Below are 22,348 nucleotides of genomic sequence, written 5' to 3'. Positions count from 1 at the left end.
CGGCCCCGGGAGCCGTCTCCGGGCTAAGCCGGCCGGGGCGTCTCCAGGCGGTGAAGCGGAGGCGGGGGCGCCCGGCGATTAGCGGCCGAGGCACGCTCCTCCGGGGGCGGGCCCGGCGCCCCTCGCTGGGGTGGGATGGGGAGGCGGGGCGCGGGCGGGCAAGTGTGAGCTGCGCAGCGAGTTGCGGAAACCTGCAGCCGGCTGGAAGCCTGGGTTCGCTTCCGTTCTCCCGCTGCTGACGGGCCGCGTGGCTTTGGCCAAGAGATTTGACTTCACTTTCCCCACCTGTAAAATGGGGCGGAAGTCTCTCCCGTTGAGGATGATGTGAAATGATGTTCGAGGGACACTTGGAAGGGAGCTTTTGTGACGAAGCGCCGGATGAATGGTTGGCAGAAGCAGCGTCCTCAGAACCGAGGGCAGACCCTATTCAAAGACGGAGAGTGGCCGGGTGAGGGTCATAGAGCAGAGGGCAGAGATAAGTTAAGTGCTCCTGCTTCTTCCGGGTTGGTGAAGAAATAGGGGAATATCTCTGCCGACCCTCACCTAGGGGCCGGCGGTGGGAGAGAGTGGAAGAGCAGTTTGGAAAGTAAAGGAACAGATGGTTTTTCAAGTTGAGTGCAATTTTGGCCAAACACCCCTAACACCACTCTAGTCCCCCAGCTTTCCTACCCCAACACTTTCCAATGACTTAAAGTAACAAAAGCATGAGACTCCCCTCCCCTCAGAGAGCCCCCTGCCCCCCTTTTACTCTGCCTCTCTTGAGAGAGGGTAGCAAGCACTCAGCGGAGCCGCTGCTTCCCCCCCCCCCCACCATTCCGTTCTCTCCCTTAGCGACATAAACGCACCTGTTATAGCAGAAGGTTTTCACTATGTCTGTCAACAGTCACTTTTCTCTGGTCACCAGTGCTCACTCTGGAGCAGTAGAACCCAGGCACCCCCAACTTTGTACCTAGGGGGAAATAGTCACTAAGGAACAGCACCAGATTATGGGGGTGGGGAGGTTAAAAACAAAATGAACAGCTTCCCGTGATATCTGGGTGATGGCCTCAGTTTGGTCCCTGCTGTCCTCAGAGCTGTCTCTGCCTGGGACACTGTCCCCTTTTTACAGGGCTGTTGTCTGGAGGCAGAGCCTGCCTTGGCTTGCGGTCCAGTGCTGGTTTTCCGGCTTCCTGGATTCTACCCAGCCCTGCCTTTCCCTCTGCGGTGCCTTACATGTACTCCCAACCTGGAGAGAAGGCTATACATGCTCATTTGGAGGGGTTTAGGTTTGTTACAAGTCACCAAAAGTGGATTTAATCTGGTTAAGCCAGAAAGGGAAATTGTTGGGTGATACTAGGCATTTCAAGGAGCACAGAGGTGCGGGCATTTGTGTGAGCCTGCTGGAGCTGAGGCATCCTCACTCCGCTTCTCTGCGGCTCCGATGCACTCCCACCAGCCTTTGATTTGACATTGCTGGATCCCTGTATTATATTCCTGAGACTGTGGTACTAAATCACCACGAACTAGGACCTTCAAACAGTAGACATTTGTTCTTTAGGAGGCTGGAAGTGTGAAATCAAGGCTCAGCAGCGTTGGCTCTTTTTGGAGGCTCTGAGGGAGAGTGTGTTCTGTGCCTCTCCTAGCTTCTGGTGGCTTCTGGTAATCCTCGGCCTTCCTTGACTTGTAATTGCATCACTTCAGTCTCTGCCGCCTCCTCTGTGTTTCTGTGTCTTCTGTTGCTTATAAGGACCCTTGTCATTGGATTTAGGGCCCACCCTAGTCCAGGATGATTTTGTCTTGAAATCCTTCCCTTAATGCCAGCTGCAAAGAACCTTATTGCAAATAAGTTCACATTCTGAGTTTCTGGGTGGACATATCTTTTGGGGAGCCACTATTCAACCTACTACAGTGTCTTTTCTAAATTCCTGAAAGAAAATCTGTCTCTTCAGGGGAACAGGGTCACTGGAGTGGCCATTTGTCATTTCTTGGCTGCCTTGCACCTGAAGGGCCTTCCTGTGAAGGAATTTGAATGCATGAGCACCTCCCTCTCCGTTCCTGGCAATTGGGGTATGGCCGTGTGGCTTAAATGGGGTCAATTGCATGCCCCACTTGGAACTTAGGCTCTGAGCTGGTGACAGGTCAGAGTATACATGTGTTGTGGCAACAACCTGGATGGGCCAGTGGCCAGTGGTGGAAGGTGTGGCCAGGAGCCAGTGGGTATCCTGCCCTAGCTCTTTCATGGGTCTGCCTTCAGCTGTGGTTCTGCTGCCCATCCCCCAAGCCCTCTATATTCCAAGCCTGGTTCTCTATCTTCTCATTGTGCAAGAAACCCCATAGGACTTTTCTTAGCAGGGTTCTTTTGCTTGAGTTGGCTAGGTTTGATATCTGAGGTTTGCTAAATAAAACACCAAGTCAAATGTTCCGTTGCCAAAGCATGGAGACTGAGGCAACCCATATACCGTATTGCTTGCCTATTCTGGACCAAGCACTGTGCCAGCCAGGATGAAAACCTGGCTGATGGGGGTCATGGGCTCTGAGCCTCATTAGCCTAGGGTTCACTGCTGGCAGAACTCTTAGAGATTATCCATCCGTGCACTGCACCTCATATCTAGGAAACTGAGGTGGGAGATGGAGGGGTCTTTTCTCCAGGTTACCCCAGGGATCGCTGGTGGTCAAACTAGGGCCAGACTCGGGAGTCCTTTCAGCCCCCATTCCAGGTTTTTCCATCACTGTTGATAAGTACACAGTGAGTGCTTCTTGCATGCTGCCCTGTGCCAGATGCTCTGTGTAGAGTCAGGCAGACCTGTAGTCATGGAGCAGGGGAGACGTGGCTAGGGGAGATGTGGCCGACAGGGGAGACCTGGCCACAGAAGGGCCACCTGCCACTGGCTATGAGAAGTACTGAGGGCCCACTTAGGGAACAGACCTGAAGAGCATTGTGTACCTCCCAAGGGAAGTGGGGTGGTCAGGGAAGGCTTCCTGGCAGAGGGGGTCTTGAGAAGGCATTGAAGGATGGATGGGATATGAACAGAAAATTTAGATAGAAGGGGGGGAGGTATGAGGATGACTGTGGCAACAATGTAGGGGCCAGTCTGGTTGGGGCTTCTATGGGGTCCCAGTGGGAAGAGGGTAGGAGACAGTTGTGATGGGCCTCAAATAGCCATGGCAGTCTTTCTTCTTCCTCTTTGTCTCCTTTTCCTGTTGCTTTCTCTGAGCAGAGCTATCACAGTGGTTCCAGTGGTTCACTGCACAAGAGCATCCAGTGCAAGTGGGGACTAAATTCTAACCTCTCTACCACATGCCGAGCCATGCACCGTGATGTGGGATGGCATCTTCCCAGAGAGGTGTGGTTTTCAAATGTGCCCAAAGGCACTTTATGAGCTAACAGTGGCTCTGTGCTCTCTCCCGAGTGAGCCCCACTCCTCTGCCCGAGCCTTAGTGACCTGACTGGGCAGGCATCTGAGCCTTGCCCAGGCTGGCCCTGGCTCTTGGGCAGTGCATGGGTCAGCTCCTTGATGGACATTAGTGTCTGCCCACTTTGCTTTTCATAAGTGCATCTGAGGCTTGGCGGGCGATGCGGGGGGGGTGTCTCCAGCAGGTGACCCACTGAGGATGGAGCTGAGCCCTGGGACAATGAGAATAAGATGTAGCTTAGGCTCCCATGTGTTCCCTTTGAGGCTCAGAGCTCTCCCTTCCAAAGAAGAAGTCTGAGAAGTTTCTCTTGCCCCCCCAAATCCCTTGGAGGCTAGTACAGAGCACACTAGGATGCAATCAATCCAGCCACAGCAGACGCCGAGGTGGCGAGGGCTGCACCAGGTCTTCTGGCTGCCTGATGTGTGAGCCATCCAGCTGTCAGTCGGCTGGGGGCAGAGGTAGGTGGGTGGGGCAGATGTTCCAAGGGACTGGATGAAACCAGAGTTTCTCACACTGTGGTCACCTGGGGCGGTAGGGATGATGGGGGACACTATCCCAGATGCCCTCATCAGAATCTGGAAATATGGACCACATGCTGTAGTGGCGATTGATACTTAGAGCCTCTGTTTGGTCCTCATATTGGAATAAATGCCTTGCTTTAGCATCCGCCCTCCTATCCTGTGCTTACCTAAGCCCGTAAGGCAGATCAGACATGCTTCTATGACCGCTCAGAGGTGCTCCAAGTGATGCCAAGACTGGGGCTTCTGTGGTGTTGCTTGCCTGGGTGACAACTGGGGAGCGTGAGGGGAGGGGAGGATCCCCGGAAGGGGTGCAGGGGCTGAAAAAGGCATGCCTCTTCCAGGCAGCTCGGGAGGTCTGACTCATTCAAGACCACTGTGGAACCAACAGGAAGGTGATTCCAGTCCCTTACTGAGAGGACCTTTGCAACGTCAACACCCGGTGAAGGAACCGGCATTTTGGAGAGATGGGAGGAGAAGCTCTCAGGGTTGAGCAAGGCGTTTAATGTTTCCAGGGCCTTCTGAGATTCTTGGTGGTTTTTTTTTTTTTTTAAGGGAAGAAAGGCCAAAATAGGAGAAAATAGTGGCAAATTGTAAATGTTTACCTGCAGTAAATGAATGTGGTTGGCATATACAAATGCAAAGCTGTCTGTGCCGCTCATAAGATAATTTCAGAACTTTTAAAACATTTTATTTTTTAAGAAATCTCTACACCCACCATGGGGCTGAAACTCACAACCCTGAGATCAAGAGTTCCATGCTCCAGTGACTTAGCCAGCCAGGCACCCCAGACACTTTCTAAAAGACCATCTAAAAGACCATCAAATCCTCTTGTGTATAGGCGTGGAAATGCAGGGATGGAAGCAGATTTAAATTTGTGGGTGCATATCTTCTTCCTCTAGCCTTGTCAGTGACTCAGGGACCATGCGTGTGACTTCATTTGGAGTTGGTACCCATAGCCTTTGAGCCCTTTTGTGGACATGAAGCTGAGCCAGATGGCTTCCTCGCCATCCTCCCTTTTGATGATCAGAAACATGTAAGCCTGAGGTTGAACAAACTAGCTTTTAGAGATGTTGCTGTGGGAATGAGGCTGAGGGCGTTAGGGTCCTGCAATTCCACGTGCTGGCATGATAATCTGGATGTGTTGGGTGGGCCGGGGCGGGGGGTTGGTGGGGAGGAAGGACATCATCACATTTCATACTTTTCTCCCGAACTGTTTTAGCTGAGATTTAACATTCCCCATCCACACCAATTTTTACACAGAATATTAATTTCAAGAGTGCTGTGGCATCTACATGTAGATCTGGATTCTGTTACAGGCAATGTTCTTTTGTTTTTACAGTATACGTGAACTCTCAGATGCCATTTAGGTTAAGGGAGGTGAAGGGTTTTGGCGCCTTACCCAGCCACTCAACCATCCGGGTCTTGGGCACAGGGCAGTGCCGAGCACTGAGTTTTTAAGGCAGGTTTTTTGGCACAAAGCAAAGCTGTACGAGGGCCACCCTTTCCACACTGTTCTGACTACCATCATCGCGTTCTTTCTGGAGCTACCTGTGGGGAGGGATGGCATTGGTTTGGTGGGTGGCATTTTAGAAAGAAAACATTATAATCTTTTTTTTTTTTTTTTTTTTAGAAAAAAGGAAGAAAAAGGTGCAGTTACTCCAAAGGAAGTGATGAAGGAGGATGTTGGACCGAGAGGCACACAGTATTCCTTTCAGTCTGTTAAATACACCCGCAGATATGCGTTTCCATCTAAGAGAAGCAGAGTAGGGTTGGGGAGTGGAAAGGAGAAACAATTCCCTGTTTTCTTTACTGATGACCCATGACAGTTGTGGAAGGGGGGGGGGGTAAAAGGGAGGGGGGAGACCAGGCAGGAGAGGGGAAACAGAGGGGTCTTTCAGTGACAGAGCAAGGAAAATGGCAAATTATCCATGGTTTCCAGAAATCCGTGGAGGCCCCCTCGGCCCCTGCCCTGCTAAATACAGTGCCGGCTGTATGCATTTCCCACCTCAGAGAGGTCTGCTTGAATATTCTGCGGCATTGTATACTGATGTGTTTGGTTGTGTACAATCTGCCTACTTGTGGGATGAATGTTGGCCTCCAGGGGAAGTCCTGGTGCAGATCAACTTTATTCTAGTGCTGTGTAAGAAATGTCTTCCAAAAACACACTGGTCAGTTCTGCAGCCAAATAAATTCTTTCCACAAGAAAATTTCAAATTTGATTGGAGTTCTCCAGCCTAGTGGCGGGGACAATGTGTGCTTGGGCTCACCCAAGTTTTGAAGTGCATTTGTGGTTTGGGCCAGTCTTGGGTAAAACAATGTCCTTTTTGTGCCCAAAGTACAGTGAGGGGGGGGATGTGAAGGGGGTGTGCACACTTGTGCAGGGAGGGCTCACGGGGTGCAGACCCTGAAATGAAGAGGGAACAGGCAGAAGGTGCTCATCCCCCACCCCCCTCAGCAGTGAGGCCTGGAATCATAGTCACATCAGCTGCTTGAGGCTAGAATCAATCCAGAACCTCCTTCAAAGCCTCTGAGTTTTGGCTTCGTAGATTTCTTAAAATCTTCTGGGCTCAGATTTAGAAACAAAACAAAACAGAGACTCCCCGCTGTTGCTGTCACTAGATTCATCTCCCCAAATCCAGGCCACACCTGCCATGGGATATTGCTAAAGCCAGAGTTCATTTTTGTCTGTTTCATGTGTTTGAGTCCTTAAGAACATCATCAGTGGAGATTAAAAACAGCCCCCTTCCCTCCAAGATGCTTGTGGGTCAAGTGTGGGAAAACTGTGCGAGGGTGTTTTCTCCTGTGTGTACAAAAGAAGTCGCAGTGAAATTTATCCTAATGGAATTTGACTATCGTTTTATGGAGAGAATTCTGAAAGAGAGAATAGAGAAATAGCTGAAGTGCTTTTCTTTTGCTTTTCTCTTCCTTAACGCTGCAGCTACATAAATTCATGTTGGGTTGGAACACAAATGCATTTTGTTTGTAGTAATTAAAATGTTTTAATGAGACAACCATAAAATCCACCATTAATTATTTTATTTCAAACACTTCTGCCTTCTTTTGAACCAGGTCTATTTAGAAATAGTTTAGAGAGTAGCCTGCAGTTTTATTCTTTCCTCTGCATTATACACAGGAGTGGAGAAGTCATTTATAAATAATTACACAATGTTTTGGGTCTTTGGGCTTGTATAATATATCAAAGCGATTAGTACACTTATTGTTCCATTGTAAAAGCTTTTTTTTTTCTCCTTTCAGTTTCACTTGCCTTGTCTTCTAGCTAAACCTTTTTCTGGAAATCTTTTGTCTTCTTCATTCTTTTTGCTTGTTACAGTCCGGGAGCATTCTTCTTATTCAAACACTCGCAGCAGGGGCAAAGAAAGCGACTTCGGCCGCATCTTAAGTTTTACCGTAACTTTCTGGCATTTTCTTTTCTTCCAGTTTTCCCAGACTACCTAGGGGCAATGAAGAATTATAACATACATGAATTATTGGTACTCCCCTTGCGTTAAAGGGGGAAGAAAGTGCCTCATTTTCTATGCCCCCCCCCTCCCTCCCCCGGGACCGAGCGAGCTGGCGGCCGCGAAACAATGTATTTATCACTTTGCACGTCTTTGGGCCGCCGGCCGCTCCCGCGCGCCCCCTCCCTCGCCGCCGCCGCCGCTCCTTTCACGGAGCCACCAATACAGGCTCCCGAGCCGGTTAAAGGGGGTCTTGCCCGAGCCGCGCGGCCGAGGAGGGCGAGAGGGCCAGGGCCAGGGCGCAGCGGGGCGGGCCGCGTGCGGGGATTAGGGCCGCACGAGAGGAGACTGCGCCGCGGCCTCCAGCCACGTGAGGAGGGACTGGGCTTCAAAGGTGCCCCCCAACTAATCCTTGTTATCCGCGGGCCCGCCGCGCCGCGCCGGAGCCCGGGCCTGCTGCTCGCGGGGCTGGCTCCCCCGCCCGCGCCGGGTGGGGCAGCCCGGGGCCAGCCTGCGGGACTGCGGGACGGCGGGACCGGGACCCCCGAGCCCCGCAGGCCAGGGTGCCGTTGGGGGAGCTCGGGCACCGGGTGGCCGCGCGCGTGGGGGCGCTTCCCGGAGAAGAAGTTCGGGGGCGGAACACCCACGGGAGCGGGCCCACCGCCGGGGGCGTGTCCGAGGCCGGCGCGCGCCCTGCCCCGCGGCCCCCGCCCCCGCCCCCGCCGCCCGAGCGAGCGCCCGGCGCAATCTGTCAGGCCCTCGGCCCGTTTCCATATGAAGGGCGCGCCGGGCGCCTTGGGAGCGCTGAATGGCCGCTCGCGGTCGGGCGGGCGCGCACGCCCCGCGGCCCGGGCTGGATTTGACCGCATTTGCATAGCAGGTGCTGATGCTTGTCCATTCTTACTTAAAGAAGTTTTAATATGGGATAAATTACCAGGAATTAGGAGCAGGCGTGGGCGGGAATAAAGGAACCGTGTCGCCCGTCTTCTTACCGCCGCCTGGCGCGGGGCAGGAGAGAAATATTAAGTGAGATTCGACTTGAGAAGTCGTCTCCTTAACAAGCTACAGCCTACATCCCCCACCCCACCCCCCCGTCACCTCCCAAAGAGCCAAGAGAAAACAGGAGGCAACTTTAAGCAATTTGATTTTTAGAATCTCTTCTGCAGCCAGTAAAGCAATAATCCCAGGGATAGTAATACGATTAGCGATCGAAGATCTTTGAGTCAGAAAGTCGGCTTGAGTTTAAAATGTTAATCCTGACCCTAATCCGCCCTGTTGGCGGAGTGGAGTGCTGTGCCACAGAGTTTGTTTTCTTCCTCTACTCTTAAAGGACCATCAGGTGAGGCCCATGTTGGCCCATTTCTTGATGACAGGGAGGGCACGCCGGTTTGTCCAAGGGGACAGCCCCCCTTCTCTGGGCAGGGGTACTGGGCTTCCCCTTCCCTCTGGGAACCAGGCCCATGTGGCTGTGCTGGCTCCCGGGGTTCATTCCATCTGTTTGGAATCTTGCAAAGGCTTGGAGCAAAGAGGATTTTCAAAAAGATGGGATTTTGAAGGAATAGCGTTGGGACAGCTCATCCACCCAGCCCTGTCTCCCAGCCTTCTTTAAGCCAGAACCCAGGGTGTCTTCTTCAAATGGATGGCTGGTTTTCAGGTTTTTAGGTTCCTGGGGACCGGAGAAGGGGAGTGGCCTGCCAGATTGTGGGTCTGCTTATCATATTTGTGGGAGAAATGCCTGGAGTCTGGGACCCTTGTGGGGTCTCCACATACTTGGGGGACTGAGTAGGGGCCGTGGTGAAGAAAGGGTAGACCCAGCATGAGCACTGCTACCCCAGTGCTCTCCACACCAAGATTCTGCCAGACATGCTCTCATAGGTCTGGGACAGCAGGCTGCCTTCTATGTGAGGGATAAATGTCAAGTGGTTCTTCTCTCCTTTGCCTTCTTGCTAAGGTGCTTTTCTCCTTCCCTTTCTGGCCTACACCCTGCTTTTCAGAGTTCAGGCCCCTCTGATCTCTAGCAGTTTCTCTGTCCTGGGACAGACTGATCTCACTTTGGGGCAGGATTGCACCTGTGATCTTTCGGGCAGGCCTCTGGCTTGCTCCAAGTGCTTCCCAACATGCCTGCTTTTCCTGGAAGGCAGTGTGAGATGCCCAAATGGACCATATGGTTTGGAGTGAGAGCCTTGGAGCCCACAGACAATGGGGGAAGTGAGAGGCCCAGGTCAGTGGCAGAGCTCACGCGGCTGCAAACCTCTCTTTCAGCCTAATGAAGCTGTTGTCTGGGGGTAATGATGCAAATGCCCCGGCCCTTTCTCGCCACGATAGTCTAGAACGTGATTTGTCATACAATCTGAATCTTTGGGAGGACTTTAGACGGAACCTCCCCCAAAGATGGAGATGAGCCATATGTGCACTTTGCATCTGAAGTGGGGGTGGGGGCGGTGGGAGGGAAGACACAGCCCACTCCGACTTCTCAGAAGGACTGCCTTCTGACAGCCAGGAGGACTCGGTCCCCAAGAGCCCAGTGCCTCCTGACCCCAGGGGGCTTATGACTGGGTGCAGTGCCCTAGTATCTAATGACAGATTGGCAGTGTGTGTTGGAAAAAAGATGCAGAGGACCTGGATATTCCGAGTAGGGCGGTCACTGTGTCTCTCATTCCTTTTTTCTGTGCTGTGTGATGAGGACAGGGAAGGGGCCATTCTGGATGAAATGCTCACGTAATAATGCCTAGATTTTGCTGTGCTGAGTGCCCCAGCTGATGTTAATTGTAGCCAGGGTGGACACTTCAGTATTTCTGAAGCAGAAATAGTAAAAGAGAAGCAGGCACCAGGCGATAAGCATCAAGAACCTGGGGCAGGTGGGGAAGACACAAACCAGAGTGAGAAAGATAAGCAGGAAAAGTGTGAAAATCAGTTCCCACTGTGTGTGTGTGTGCTGAAGGAGAAGGTAGTGATTGCTCTTCGCAGGAAGGGAGGCAGCTTCACTTTGCACCTGCAGCTCAGGCCCTGTGGGTGCCCACAAAGTGTGGGCACCGAAATATATTACTCATTATCAATCTAAGTAAAGCAGACTGCCATGGAATGCATTGATCTAATGGCCCTTGTTTACTGGATGCAATAGAGAAGCACCACTAGGCCCAATATGACCCTAGTAATAGCAATAACAATGTGGGGGTGGGGGGAGAGAAGGGTCTGTGGGGTGGAGTCTGCCCTAGAAAGGGAGCAGGAGAAGCAAAGATGACGTGGTCACATCTGCCCATAGGTGAGGCCTTTCTTTTCTGCCATACCCTCTTTGTGACCTCAGGCAAAGTGCCCGGCCTCGCATACCTGGTGCTCAAAGGGTATTTGCGGAGAGAAGGGTTTTGTGTGTGGCCACTGCGCGTTCATACATGTGTGTCTGCCTGTGTGTGGTTGACATGCATGTACACGTGTGTGCCCACACCCGGCCCTTCCTCACCTGTAGAGCAGGGAGTTAGTTGGGTTGCATCTCTTCTCTGGGATCACCCCACCTCTGTAACCTGAGAGTTGGCTCACAAGTTGGCACCGCAGCCCCAGGCTCTGCTGGGTGCTCAGCGCCTGGCTGCCAGAGGCTTGCTGGGTGGAAATCTGTTCACTCATTCCGTGGTGGTGTAACTTTAGGAGTTAGAATGGGATGGGGTGGGAAACGGAGGACCATAATCCGAGGAGAGGTCCCTAATTACCCCTGCTGGCTGTGGGGTTCAGGCAAGGGCAAATCGAAACCCTGGTCACGCCTTTACCGCCAGTCATACCCATGGCCACAGGTAAGTCGTAGCCAAGCTCTGCCGAAGCCCAGGCCACATGATACTCTTTCTGCTCCCACAGATGCCTCCAGCTTCCTCTCTGGACACTGCAGGAGAGAGGAGAGGGGAGCTACTGTGGTGACAACACCAGCTCTCACCGCAGCACCTGGACACCTGTTACCACCGAGGGGTGTATCCCGGGGTGGGGGCTGGGAGGTGGCTCTCCTGGAGTCTGGGCTGTGGTGGGGGTGGGATGCTGGGAAGCCAGCCACACTAGACTTTCTGCTCATTTGCGGGCTCTGCAGAAATCTTTCTAAAGCATCCCCGTCTTCTTTCCTGCTTTAACAAATATGTTCCAGATACCCCTGGTTAGCATGAAACCTGGGAACGCCCAGGGTCCAGATGCTCAGTAAAAGTCCTCTGTACTGCTTGACTCCACCACCATCATCAACATTCGCATTGATATAAATACTGTTTCTGAACAATTTTTTTCAGAGGGACGTTGAGCTTCACCCTCAATATGCATAATTTTGTTAAAGTTGCAAGCCTGTGCATTTTAATCTGCCGTTCAAATATGAGGAGACTGAGGCCCAAGGAGGTTTTGATACATGACCAAGGTCATGGGGCTGGCAGGCCATAGAACCAGAGTTGGAGCCCAGGGCTATCTGGCTTCAGTGCCCATGACATTGACCGCTCGTCATCTCCCTTTCTCACTTTATGTGAACACTCACTCCGGGGCCAGCTCCACCCAGGGGCTGGGACATGGGATGGAAACCACAGCCCTAACTTTGTGGGGGAGGGCAGCTGTCGCAGGTGCGGGTGAGGGAGAAGGTCTGTTCTTGTCTGTTGGTTGGTTTCTCTTGTGGAGAAGGGCTGTGACCGTGGCGTACAGGAGACATTGTTGGCTTTGAAGTCAGCTTCTGTCCTTGTTTTCTTGGTGGGAATCGAGAGGTCTGGGTTCCCTCTGCTACCTTGAGAAAATCCTTCTTCTCTCATTCTCTGAATCTCAAAAAAGAATGACGTGGTAGGAGATGGAGGGGTGTTAGGTGTCCCCAGGGGCTTGCAGTCCAGGGGGAAACCTCCAGGCTCCAGTGCTGCCCTCATCTGAGGTCTTGTGGGGTCACCTGGCTGTGTGACATTAAATGTTTCCCTCTCCTCTCTGGTCTCCCTGTCTGCCTGATGGGCAGAGCTTCAGAGGGGCCAGAGAGCTGAACCATGCGGATGAGCTGAAGCCAGCAGCCTCTTGAGTGACCAAGGGATAGTGTCTGTGCTGTGTTTGGTGTGGAGTTCATGGTTCTAGAGTTATGGGCTGTCCTAGGCTTCTTGTCCCCATGTCCCTGAAGAACTCAGCATGATCTTAGCACTGAGAGACTCTAAGTGACTCACGTTCATTGGTTCTGTAGTTGTTCATTCAATTCATTCATTCGCTCATTCATTCATGGCCAGGATGTTAAGTCAACTTCTCCTGAGTAGAGAAGATCATTTAACTTCCCTGCCTAAAACCCTTCAGAGGTTTCCCATGGCCCTCAGTATAGAATACCCCCATCTTTTAACTCTAGTTAACAAGGCTCGATGCTCTCTGCCACCTGCCAACTTGGGGGTGTCTTGTGGGTTATCTCAACCTCATGGAGAGGGCCAGTTCCTCTGCCCTCTGCCTTCTGGGTTCCAGCAACACTGGTCTCCATTTAGTGCCTTTAAATGCTCTTCAGGGCTTTGAGCTTGTTCTCCTGGAGCGCTCTCCCCATGCTGGCCTCTTCTCAGAGGAGGACCTCCTGATGAGGCTGGCCATAGCCACCCTCCACAAAGCCCAGCGGTCACTGCATCTCAGCGTTGACTCACCAGCCCGTAAGCGTGTGGGTAGTCTGCATGCTTATTTGCTTGCTCTGCCTTGTCTATGCCTCTGACTAAACCGAAAGTTCCATGTGGGGCAGCAACTGCTGTCTCCCCCACCACCAGAACAGTGCTTGCTGCTTAAGAGGTGCCCAGTATGTTGTGTGGTTGAATGTGGACCTGGATTTGGATCTATTTTAAATGGTGAAGTGTGTGTGCCTTGCCGTTGTGTCTCCATCTCCCCAGCTCCAGGAAAATCTGGGCAGAAGAGAGAGTGCGTCACGTGTGTGATTCCAGTTTTACAGAGGGTGCGGCTGGGTGCTTCTGAGGGGTGTATGTCCAAGATGGGTGTCTCTCTAGGCATGGGGACATTTTCTGACTTGGCTGGACATAGCACATTTCTTACTTGGGCTGGCCTCCCCTAGGATGATTTTCTGTCTTGCTTGAATCCATGGGGCTCCCTGAATCGAACTGTTTGTGCCCAGAGGGGACGGCTGTACCTGCTGCGGTAGGAGATGTCTCTTCTCTTTATGAAAGAGCTGTGAGGGCATGCCTCTCTAAGCAGCGTGGGAATGGATGGGGACAGGCTTTCCCATCCAAAATGGAGAATGGACATCCCTGGAACACTCATGAGTTGCAGCAAAGAGGAGGGGCCCCTCAGTGCAGAGTAGGGGCTGAGCAGTTGCTGGGGGCAAGACACACCTGGGTGGGTGACCGTCAGCAGGAAGACAGCTGGGACTGGTTCAAAGGAAGGCCATTCGGAGTGGCAGGGGCCAGGGTGCATCTCTGTCACTTCCAGGAATCCACATGTGATGGTGTGTTTAGGGTGGGAATGTCAGGGGCCCCTCCCACCAACAAGCCCTCAGCAGCCCTCTCAGTTGCTCCCCTCCCCCCAGGTCCTGGCTCCGCCCATTGAGGGCTGCACGTGGGAGGAGAGGAGACGCCATTCCTGCCCTCAAAGAGCTGGTCCTGTGCCTGCGAATCAGAACACGGGTGTGCAAAGCGGCCAGTGGACGGAGTTCAAACACAACCCTGCCTACGTGCTCTCATCCACTCAGCCAGTCATCCACCAGTCAGTTATGGGATACCTCCCGGGTGCAGGGGTCATTGTGTGCAATGCTGGGAAACCCGAGGAAAATGAAGCTGCCCTCCTGGAATGCATTCCAACAGGAGAAGAGAGCACAGTCACAAAAATGAGTGCACACCTAAGATAGCAGGTGGTAACAGGTGCTAAATAAGCAGGGTGCCACTGGGGGAGGCAAAACAGGAGATCCCTACTCCAGCTGAGGTGACAAGGACGATCTCTGAGATGACTCAGAAGCTGAGACTTAAAGGATGAGAAGGAGCCAGCCATGGGGGGGATCAAGAGGGAGAGCATTGTAGGCAGAGGCCCTAGCAAGTGCGGACTTTGGGGCAGGAACAAGCTTGTAGTGTGTGACGACCTGATGGAAGATCAGTGTATGTTGAGAAAGACTTCCCAAGCGAGGTGCGAAATTTGGGCAGGCAGAGCAGGTCAGTGTAACACCTGCCGTGTGCCTAGCACGCTGCTTGCGTGACACCTGATTTAATCCTCCCGCCTGCTCAGTGAGGTGTGTAGTGCTGTCCTCCAGTCCTGTAGAGGAGGTGGTGGAAGCTCGGACAGGTGAAGCCAGTTGGCAGAGGCCACGCAACAAGGCACGTGGTGGAATCGGATTTTGAACAAAAGTCTGATTCAAGAGCCCAAGTTCATAACTACTGGGTGCTTCTGTCTCCCAGCGTCCAGGGGAATGAGGCAAACTGTCTGTACCTGCAACATGGAAAGGGACCGAGAAGGGAGAAACCAGAGAAAATTGTAGTCATGGCCTTAGGCTGTTGGAGGATCATGTAGAGAGGTGTGTGGATAATCATACGGCTGAAAAGCCATCATTTATTCCCAGAGTGAAGAGTTTATTACTCTTGCAGGAGTAGTGCTTCCTGTGGAGCAGATTAACTGTCTAAAGGCGGAAAGCAGCGCCACCTGTTGGTGGAAGAGGGTGACGGATGTACGACTCGAGAGGACCCATGGCTCCATCATCACCCATGAAGTGTTACATTCCCTGGGTGCAGGCCTGCCCTGGACGGAGTGGGGTGGGTAAGGGTGTGCAGGAGAACCTGGGGGCCCAGCTCTGCCTCCGGCATGGAGAGGGCCAGGTTGGAAGGTTGAGCTGCCTACTTTGGTCCCTCCTCCTGGGCACCAGTGGATCTCAGAAAATAAACGGGTGTGGGATGTACCAAAAGTGAAGGATCTGGGTTAGCTTGAGGAACATGGAGAGGCTCTGGCAAAGTGGCAAACCTGAGCAAGCACATATTTTTGCAGAAGCTACTCACTGCAGTATTGTTTGAAATACAAAAGGTGAAAGCGATCCCTGAGAGAGGAGGAGCGGTAAATAAAGTATGTTGCATCCATACAGAAGAATACTGTGTAGCTGTAAGAAAATAATAAAAGACCTCTACCCATGTAGAAAAGTATCCAAGGTATATTAAGAGAGAAAAATAGGGATGCCTGGGTGGCTCAGTCGGTTAAGCATCTGACTCTTGATTTTAGCTCAGGTCATGATCCCAAGGTCCTGGGATCGAGTCCTGCATTGGGCTCCTTGCTCAGCGGGGAATCTGCTTCCTGCTCTGCCTGCCACTCCCACTGCTTGTGCAAATAAATAAAATCTTAAAAAAAAGAGAACAAAACAAGAGCAGAGACTAACAGTGTATATACTCTGCCGTAGTGTGTGTGTGTATAAAGAGGGAATATAAAATAAATACTCATCTTGCTTGGCTAAGCCTAAAAAACCTCTGAAGCATGCATGGAAAACTGTTAACACAGTGGTTGCCTGAGTGAGTGTGTGGAGACAAGAATGGCAGGGAGACCCTCTATCTTACAGTGTGTATCTTTAGATTATTTTTTAGTTTTCAAATTAAGTATATTATTCCATATTTAAGTTAGTGGTTTTGAAAAAGGAAAGTTATAGATAAGCAAAAAATCAAATGGAATTCTGATCTCACTGCAGCCTGACCCTGCTTCTCCTCCCTGGGCCTTTGCTGCCTTGGGTCTAGAGCTGATAAACCTTGGTCGGTCATACCTGGTCCAGAGTTCTAGAATCTGAGAACTTTTATGGGAGGATTACCCACTGAACTGGAAACACTGTAAACCTTGTATGTGTAAGATAACTTGTTTCTCAAAGGATTCTTGTTATGCTTTGTTCTTCCATATTTTCTGATTCCTTGATATCAAGATTTACCAAGTTGCATTCATAAGCTTTTTGTACTTTATCGTAATTAGGGATGAGTCCAGGTAGCTATTCATTTAGTTGGTGTCAAATATTTACTGAGCACCTGCTAGGTTTCAATACTGCGCTTATTCCCGGGAGTGTCCCAGAGAAGCCTTGGCCTTGGGTTTCACCCTTGGGGGGCTCATCATCTAGGAGGAGAGCAGGGAGCTCTTGGTGACCCCCAGTTAGGGAGTCACTCAAGCCTGCCTGACAGAACTAGGAAGGCTTCAGGGAGGAAGGAGTGCTTACATGGAGACTCAAAGCTTGCGTGGTAAGCAAATGTTCCTCCAACATAGAAACACATGACTTCTGCTTCTTTTTCTTAGTTTCCATTAAAATGATTGTAAGGACTACTTTCTCTCTACCCTGGTCGTAAAGAGGTGGTTGTTGCTTCCAGTTTACAGGCCACAATGCCTCTGGCAAAGCCTCTGATCTTCCTGGCCTGCCCTGTGGCCCGCTACTTGCATCCTGGGCCTGGCTCTGTTCACCACAGCAGCTAAGACACATGGCCCTGTGGCTGGTGCCAGGGCCTTGGTCACTGGGGACTCCGCCTCCTATTGTTATGCAGCGTGCGGTGGGGGGGCCTCCTAGGATACTAGGGCATTGTTCCCCTGCCAAGGCCTCATAATTAGGCTGTGCTCCCTTTGTGACCTCAGTTTACCTGTTTGTGAAATATGAGGGTTGGACAAGGGGACCTGCCGAGGCCTTCTAGAACTCGCCCCCTAGCACCATGATGCTAAACACATGGGGAAGCTGATGACATTTCCTAGGGAATGGAGTCCAGTGTGGGCATGGCCTCCCTCCACCTTTCTGTCACAGTAACGATGATCTTTCTCTGAGCCTCAATCAGGGACAGTGTGGCTCCTTGAAAGGACATTTGAGAGGAAGTTGGGGACAGATCTGGGTCTAGGTTGAGGCCTTTCGCCTTTCAGGCCTCAGTCCCTTGTCCTGGGTCACCAAGAAGCCGATGGATGAGGCCCTTTCCAGAAAGCTCCAACTTTACCAGAAGCATCCCTGGTCCTTCAGTGCAGGTGTGGAGCCCGGGTCCTTTAGGCCAGCCCTCCCCTTGGCTACCCGGATGTGCTTTCTGAACATCTCATGGGAACGAATGGGAGCTCTCTTACTTAGCAAGTGCTCCCTAAAGGGGACCTAGGGGGCACCTGTAGGGGCAAGGGGCCTGAGGGGGCAGGGGCAGGAGAGTCATTTGGCCCCTCCTGTCACACAGAGAGGGGCTGCCGTTTAACTTTGAACATTATCTCCAGTGAGTTTATAATTAAAAATGACAGGCTGGAGAGAAAGTAGGTAGCCTACAACTTTGAATTTGCCTCTGTTTCCGGATCATACCATATTATACTACGAATTCACAGCTCTTTTCATTAGACTGTCTTCCATACTGTTGGACTTTTATTTCTGTGCATATAGTACCTTTTCAAAAAGCAAGGGCTTTTTATTTTTGTTTTTGTTTTTTTTTAACAGCAATGCTTTTCTTTCTCTCTTTACACATTTGGGGTGCTTTTTTTGCAGAAGGTACTCACTGCAGTATTGCACGAGCAGGGTGGAGGGGTACAGGGAGAGGGAGAAGCAGGCTCCCAGCTGAGCAGGGAGCCTGATGTGGGCCTCGATCCCGGGACCTGAGCTGAAGGCAGACGCTTAAGGACTGAGCCACCCAGGTGCCTCCACATTCATAGTTTTAAAAGTCTGCCACAATCTTAGGGGTCCTGTGACAAAATTTCATGTCGTGTTTACCAGAGTTTCAAAGCATTCACTTATTAAATGTAGAACAGAGATGCCACAGCATTCTGTTTTGGCACTTTGTCCTGTCGAAGGTCTCGATGGAGCAGTGCGAGAAGGCCCTCGGAGGGGCTTTTAGGAGGTGACACGCAGCCCTCGTCCCGGGTGGGACCTGGGCTAGCCTCCACAGGGGCGAATTTTCCTCCGAAGGCACCGTGTTGAAAGGGTGAGAGGGAGGAGGAGGCAAAGGTGGCCGTGAACTTGTGGGCGAAGTCTTTCTTTGGAGCGTTTCCCAGCCCTTGCGCTCCCCCGGGGACCCCCGTGCCACGTCCAGGGAGCTGCGTAAGCAGCCACAAGGGGGAGCCCGGCTCGCGCCTCCCAGAGGCATCTGCTCGCTCCGGGAAGCCTTTTCCAGACTCCAGGCCTGCGAGGTGTGTGCAAAGGACTTGGAAAGAGAAAAAGTGTTCAGAAGCAGCCCCCACCCCCACTCCAGTCCCTTGACGGGGACCACAAAATCTCTGCCTTGAAGGAAATCCCCTCTCCTTGGCACCCACACCAGCCCCTCCTGCCCCGCCACCTTAGGGGCCGTTTCCTTCCACCACGGGCCAGGGAACGGAAGCTCAGAGGGCTTGCCCAGTTCCCAGAGCCGATCTGGGGCAGAGTCCAGCTCCCAAGTCCACGTTTTTCCCGGCGCGGATCCTACCTTGTATCACAGGGCCGTCCGTGCTTTCCCCATAGGTTGCTGCATGGCCTTTTCCCAGGAGGTGTCCGTCTCTCCTCAGCAAATGGTGCTCCCTGAAATCATGCCCTGTGGCGGCCAGTTACTGTCCCACCAAATGAGTTCTGCACTTGCTAGGCATCCCAAATGTGTAAAGAGAGAAAGAAAAGCACTGCTGTTAAAAAGAAAAACCTATATGCACAGAAATAAAAGTCCAACAGTATGGAAGAGAGTCTAATGAAAAGAGTCTCCCTCTGCTGACCCAGTTGCCAGCATCCTTCCCTGGAGGTAATCCCTGTTACCAGTTACTTGGGGGCTCTTCTGGAAATACATATATGTACTTGTGCAGAGAGAGAAAGAGAGTGTGTGTGTGTGTGTATTTAATAATTGGTGGCATCTTGTTCTGGATACAGGGTGCCCCAGGTCCACGTTCTACCTTTCATTCCTCTGCATGGTGCTCTGGAAGATAATCATTCTGGGCTTTGTGGGGGAGGGGGAGGCTCCCACACCCTTGTCTTTCAGGTGGGCTCCATCAACAGCAGGCCAGAGGTGGTTTGGTGGGAAGGGGCTGAGATTGGAGTATTTTTTCCCTTATCTCCTGCCCTACGGGATCGCCTCTCTCAAAGGTTCTGTCCCCTTGCCCTCCCCTTCAGCTACAGTTTGGGTTTGGTACCATTCCTTGCCCCTTCAGGGCTTGGCTGCTCACAGCTCCCCACTGTTGCTAACCTCAGAGGACTGCATTATCCAACTTGAGTTCCCTTAACTTTGCCCACATTTTTACAGATTCTTCCAAGGGTGTGCTGGTAAATGTTTAATGACTCTCTCTCTCCGAAAAACCAAACCAAACCAAACCCTGATTTGTAACATTTTCTGCTTTCTGTAGTGTAAACTCTCCCACCATGGCTGGTTCCAGGCTTACCAACAATGTAGGAACTGGCTCATAAACATTCTGAAAATGTCGCCATTGGCTCTCATGGGCTGGTAGTGCTGGCCCCAGCACATCAGTGACCTTCCTTTATTAAATCATCTTGAATTGCCCCGTTTGAGTGTGCCATCCATTTAAGGGGTACTGGTTAGATATTTTGTAGAGTGTCAGAAATGAATTTTTTTTTTTTTTAAAGATTTTTTTTATTTTTAACAGAGAGAGAAACAGTGAGAGAGGGAACACAAGCAGGGAGAGTGGGAGAGGGAGAAACAGGCTTCCCACAGAGCAGGGAGCCCGATGCGGGGCTCGATCCCAGGACCCTGGGATCATGACCTGAGCCGAAGGCAGACGCTTAACGACTGAGCCACCCAGGCGCCCCAGAAATGAACATTTTTGATAATAATATTCTGTCAAACTACTCTCCAGAATGGCTGAACCATTGCCGTCGTTGGATCCCAGAATCCTTGAGCAGGGTTTTTGCATACAGTTGGTTGGCTGACAAGAGTTATAAAGAAGAGAGAGTCCGGAGTACTGCTTTGTCTGGGGAGAGAGGTCAGAGAGCATTTGTTTGGGAACAGCCTGTGTGGGTGCGTCAACAGGAAGCCTCTCGGAGAGGAGGAGGAAAGCTCCCACCTCGGCATCACAGGCTAAGGTACAGGTCTGTCCATCTTCTTATCAGCGAGGTACCGGGTTTGGAGAGGGGCAGAGGCGTGGGAGGTTGAGGCAGGAAGAACTTGGACTGGAGTTCTTCAGTTTTGGCTTCCCTCCAGCTTTGCCACTTGCTGGCTCTGTCGTTCTTTAGAGTCCTTAAGTTTCGGGTTCCACGTCTGACAAATGGGGGTAAGCATTCCTCTTCTCCAGAAAGTTTGAGGATTGGATAGAATAAAGTCTGTCATGTGTCTCAGGGACGGCCCTGCGCGTTTTAGTCGCTCTGCAAGTGATAGTTTTGGTGATGATGTTGATGATGATAACTGGCCCATGGAGGAGTTCGGGGCCCAGAGAAGGCAAGAGGTCTTTCTTGGCCTTTAGAAGCTGTTTATTGCTCAAGGAGCTGGAAACAGCCCCTCTCCTACCTGGGGAGGGTGTGTTTGCAGAACCCAGGCACCTAAACCTGCCTTTGGCTTTTTTTTTTTAAGGATATGTATGCTTTTTTAGGACAAGCACATTTAGCCAGCTTCCCCTGCCTGGCACCTTATTTTGAAGGAATGCAGTTGAGGCTTGTTTGTGAAACTACAATGCATATATTTCTTTGTATTTAGAAACTTGAGATCTATCTATCTATATATATATGAATGTATTGATGTTTTTCAAAAAGGAAGGTTTCAAGGTTCTGAAAACCAAACCGGTTCTATCAGAATGGGGAACAAAGTGGGAACTGCCCAACTTCTGAAAATCTTCCACTGACAGTTTGTGAACTTGCAAGAACAACGTTGGGATGTGGAGGAGAAAAGGGATCCAACATTTCTTCCGGGGATTAAAAGTGAGTCCAAAATTGCAAGGACTTGGGAGAAAAAGGCTCTTGTTGAGTTCCCCTTTGAATAACCGAGCCCCTTTCTCTCTGAGCGCTAAGTGTTGAGATGCAGCGTCCTTACTGCCTAGAAACCCAACAAAGACTGGCTTGGTGGCTGCTTTGAGGTTTCTGTTCTATGTAGAATTTTAACCATGAAAAGACACAAAGATTGGTTTCTTCTGAGTCCTTCACTGAACACCACAAAGAGGGACAATTAGTGGGGAGCTGGGCTGCTGTCTCCCACCAGCTATGCTGCTGCCGTTCGGAACCCCTCCCGGAGCCATGTGAGGTATGCCACCCAGCCCCTCTCTGTCTCTCGTGTTTGGAAATGTGCCACAGGCTCAACCGTCCAGGTGTGGAGATTGCTGGGCTCCAGAAAGGCCACGTGCTGTGGTGTCGAGAGACTGGGTCTTTATCTGTAGCCTGGTTGTACTACTTGCTGCAAGTCCTAATCTGTAAAATGGGATAATAATGCTGGATTGAAGGCCTGCTCTTAGGATGAGGTGAGAAATCATGGATAGTGTTGGCTTGGAGTAAGAGCCCTATAATGGTAGTCGTTTATACAGTATTGTTCTCCCCATTCCAGGCGTTATGGCACAGATATCCTTCTGCCTGACTTTCAGAGCCCTCCAGACCTTTCCCTGCTCCTTATCCTCTGCTGTGACTGAGCAGGTCTCCATGATTTCTCCCATTCATCTTTTTGTTACACATGTGGATAAGAGGCCATGCCCCTGACCAGGAACAAACCTCTGGATCTCTCTTGGCTTCTGTAGAAATGAAGGTTTTGTGAGGTCTCCCCCCACCCCACCTCGCCCCGGGAATCATTACAAGGGTTAATGTAGACAGTGGAAACAAAGAACCTGGCTCAGTGCCTGACCCCTGGCAGATGCTGATAAAGGCTCTTTCCTTTGCCTCCACCTGGAACGTGAGCTGGAAAGGCTAAAAATACAGAGTACCTCCCACAGAGGTCATGTGCTGCCTATACATGTAACTCAGGTGACCTCATTGCCTCACCTGCTTCATGGCAAGTAGCATGTGTGTGGAGTTTGTATTAGGACTCCTGGATTCAAATCCTTTGTCACTCTCACCAGAAAGGTATAAACTCCTCCAAGCCTTAGATTACGCACTTATAGAAGGGTTTATAAAGAAGTCCATAACATTTAAATTGTTGCAGGGTGAAATGACGTGAAGGAGGGAAAGTACATTGCCCACAATAAGAA

At 51.3% G+C, this 22,348-nt stretch overlaps 1 protein-coding gene across 4 annotated transcripts in view; it reads left to right on the top strand.

The window, feature by feature from the left end:
• The window catches only part of SLC25A48 (solute carrier family 25 member 48), a 233,579-nt gene that overhangs the window by 542 nt on the left and 210,689 nt on the right, over positions 1-22,348 (top strand). Inside the window, exon 1 of one of the 4 annotated variants that reach the window (XM_078067485.1) lies at positions 20,212-20,270. The exons of 1 other annotated variant lie outside the window; for it this stretch is intronic. The gene's annotated coding sequence lies outside the window, so the exon portion shown is untranslated. Of the gene's footprint in view, positions 1-20,211; positions 20,271-21,348; positions 21,413-22,348 lie in introns of those variants that run through there. 2 more of the 4 variants (XM_078067483.1, XM_078067491.1) reach the window with 2 other exon arrangements.

Source organism: Halichoerus grypus, chromosome 2, assembly GCF_964656455.1.
Source record: "Halichoerus grypus chromosome 2, mHalGry1.hap1.1, whole genome shotgun sequence".
Taxonomy (NCBI): Eukaryota; Metazoa; Chordata; class Mammalia; order Carnivora; family Phocidae; genus Halichoerus; species Halichoerus grypus.
The sequence above is the reverse complement of the archived record's forward strand: the minus strand, read 5'-3'. Positions and strand labels throughout refer to the sequence as shown.